This window comes from Lactuca saligna, chromosome 5, assembly GCF_052625555.1.
Source record: "Lactuca saligna cultivar CGN05327 chromosome 5, ASM5262555v1, whole genome shotgun sequence".
NCBI lineage: Eukaryota > Viridiplantae > Streptophyta > Magnoliopsida > Asterales > Asteraceae > Lactuca > Lactuca saligna.
Window position 1 is genome coordinate 47,138,739 of NC_136421.1, and position 2,890 is coordinate 47,141,628.

General features: G+C 34.2%; 1 pseudogene; it reads left to right on the forward strand.

The window, feature by feature from the left end:
* Positions 1–430: 430 nt before the first annotated feature.
* LOC144997386 (ABC transporter D family member 1-like) lies at positions 431–2,569 on the forward strand (annotated as a pseudogene).
* Positions 2,570–2,890: the final 321 nt, after the last annotated feature.

Here is a 2,890-nt window from a genome sequence, read left to right on the forward strand (position 1 = left end):
AAAAAGCAGATAAAGCATTAAAAGGCATTATCATCCCAACAATGACAGAAGGTTAGTCATTCAATTGTTTTGTTATGTATAGATTGTCTTTTTTTTTAACACACAGTGTAAGATGGTCATTTGTATTATGTCCGCCAAGTGTTCGATGTAATGCCAATGTCAACACCTATTTTATTGTTTTTCCAGCCTAAATATATTTCATCTATTGCAGTTCATGGGTATTGACCAATAATGTAATTCATAAAGTCATTTTTGCAATAGTTAAAATAAAAGAACATGAAAACATGGTTGTGGTTGACATGTAGGAGATCTTCCAAGTTGAATGGGATCCAAACCATAAAATTTTGATCGTCTCTTCTGTTGATGACAAAAGGCTGGATAAAGGGTATGATGGAGTTTTTGATCAATCATTCTCATCCTGTCCATATTCAAAACCCTAAATAAGTTATGGATTAAGTGTATGAATGGAGTTTTTGATCAAGATGAAGGTCATGAATGCCATGAATTTTTGGATGAAGTCCATGAATGTTTGATCTGGATCGCTGGTGTTGCTGATGAAAATATTCTGGATATGCATTTAAAAAGGATTCTAGAGAATGTGAAATTGTTGTACCTTTTTTAAAGAGAAAGGAGGTGGGATGCTAGTCAGAACTGGGAAGACATCTTGTCTATTGGTGAACAACAAAGATTAGGCATGGTGAGCTTCCACCACATCATTATCATATGTATTAATTACTACGGCTATTGTATTCTTTTTTTTTTCAAGGCTCACTTATTCTTTCACAAGCCTCGGTTTGGTGTCCTAGATGAATGAACCAAGTAAGCTAAGCTATCCTCATGTTTATCAAGAATTTGAATTAATGCCATATCATGTTTGTTTCAGTGCTACAAGTGTGGACGTTGAAGAGCACCTTTATCGGCTTGCACGTGACATGGGCATCACAATTATTACATCTTCACAGGTACCTACCTACCTACGCATCTTACTTCTTAACTCACTACTCTCATTTTTATTCACAAAAAAGTTACCCTTTTAATCGCTTTTCTTGCTGCCTCCTTGCTTCTCAACGTCCTGCATTAATATCATTCCACTCATTAATTAATTTAAATAATATATATAATCAAAACCGAAAAAAAGTAAAATTGTGGGCTTTGTCATCGGACCAATTTCCACGGATATGCTGGTTTAGTTTAAAAGAATTTGAAAATGACCATTTTGCCCTTATATCTATTTGGCACGTGACTAACCTTGTGGGCTTTGTCATCGGACCATCAGGCATAAGTTAGCGAAAATCTATATTTCTTCAGACAGAAGGTTTCTATTTCTATTTCTGTTTTCCCCATATTTTTGCACATATCTACTCTGGAGTTGATAAAATCAAATTTTGTTTTCTTTTTCTAGGACTACCCACTCTTTTTGGCTTGCTTGTAACATTTTATGTGGGAACGAAGGTAAAAAAACCATCAATATTCTACACCCTCAAAGGCCCACCATTCTTTTTTAGCGTTTGATTTCGGGCAAAATTGTAATTTTTTGGTAGAATTCAAGTGGTACCCTGCTGCTGCTGCTGCCATGTTTCCAGCTTATTATGAGTTCATACTTTTCCCTTTTGGGGTGGGCCCGCACCAGCAGCTAAAACAGAGTCTCATCAGTTTCTTAAACCCACAACAGTCCACTCTAATACCCCCATCAATTTGGATCAGCTTGATCCAAATTTATATGAAGTATGCAAAGTCATAGCCATCAGCAACACGTTCCTTTTTTATCTGACTTCACTAGGTAATGTAGTTTCATATACTTCATAGAATGTTTGTATTAGATTTAGTGTATATGGTTACATACTCATATTTTTGTGTTTTTCTCATTTAAGCCATAAAATTTTACTATTTTGGTTTTATTTCCAGCCATTGACCATATATCAAGCAATTCAAATTGCTTCTGTGAATAGTTGATCCTTGAAACTACTGATGAACTATGCATACACTACCTAGGTATTTTTATCACTTTTAAAACCTGATTAGCTTATTGCATATAGATTTTTTTGGACCTGCTATTCCACATGCATATAGAGTTTGTTGGTAGGTTCTAGTAACAATCAGAATATTGACACCTTTATATGTAGTGTGTATTTAAATAGTGATTTGTATGATCTTGTAGGACCTAGATGCATTCATTGCAGCTATTATTGTGAGTATTGCCTTCTCTTTCATTCCTGCCTCGTTAGTTGTTGCTATTATGAAGGTAGGCCACTCTCTGGTTGTATTTTTCACATAATTGACAAGGAGTTGTTGTATCTATTCAGACTAGGCTTAGAGCAATGATTGCAAGAGATGAGTTCAGAAGTAGAAGAAACAAGGCTGCAACTATAGTTCAGGTAGTATGGATGAATTATGTTTGTAAAGTATTTAAGAAAATGATTAGAAACAAGGGTGAATTTGTACAGATTAGTTAGCTACTTGCAGGTTGATCTTGAATAAGCGAAGGGGCAATGGATTGTATTTTTTGTATCTAATTTGTTTGTAAATTTTTGTTAGAACTTCTATTGATTTGTTTTATCTTTCTATGGAACGATTATTTGTATGACATTAAATTTATGCAATGGATTCTATTTTTTGTATATGATATTTTATTTTCAATTATGAAACATTAAATACAAATTTAATTTGAAAATAAGTAAATCTATAAATAATTTTTTTTAAACATTTCAAATTATGATACGCAAAAATGTGTGTCATCTTCATTTATGACATGGCCTTTCTTGACAGGGGCTTTTTTGATACGCATTGCGTTTATTTAACATGCGCGTCGTAAGGTTACAACACGCGAATGCATGCCATCTTCCTTTATGATAGGGCCTTCCTTGATACGCATTGCGTGTCGTAAACACGC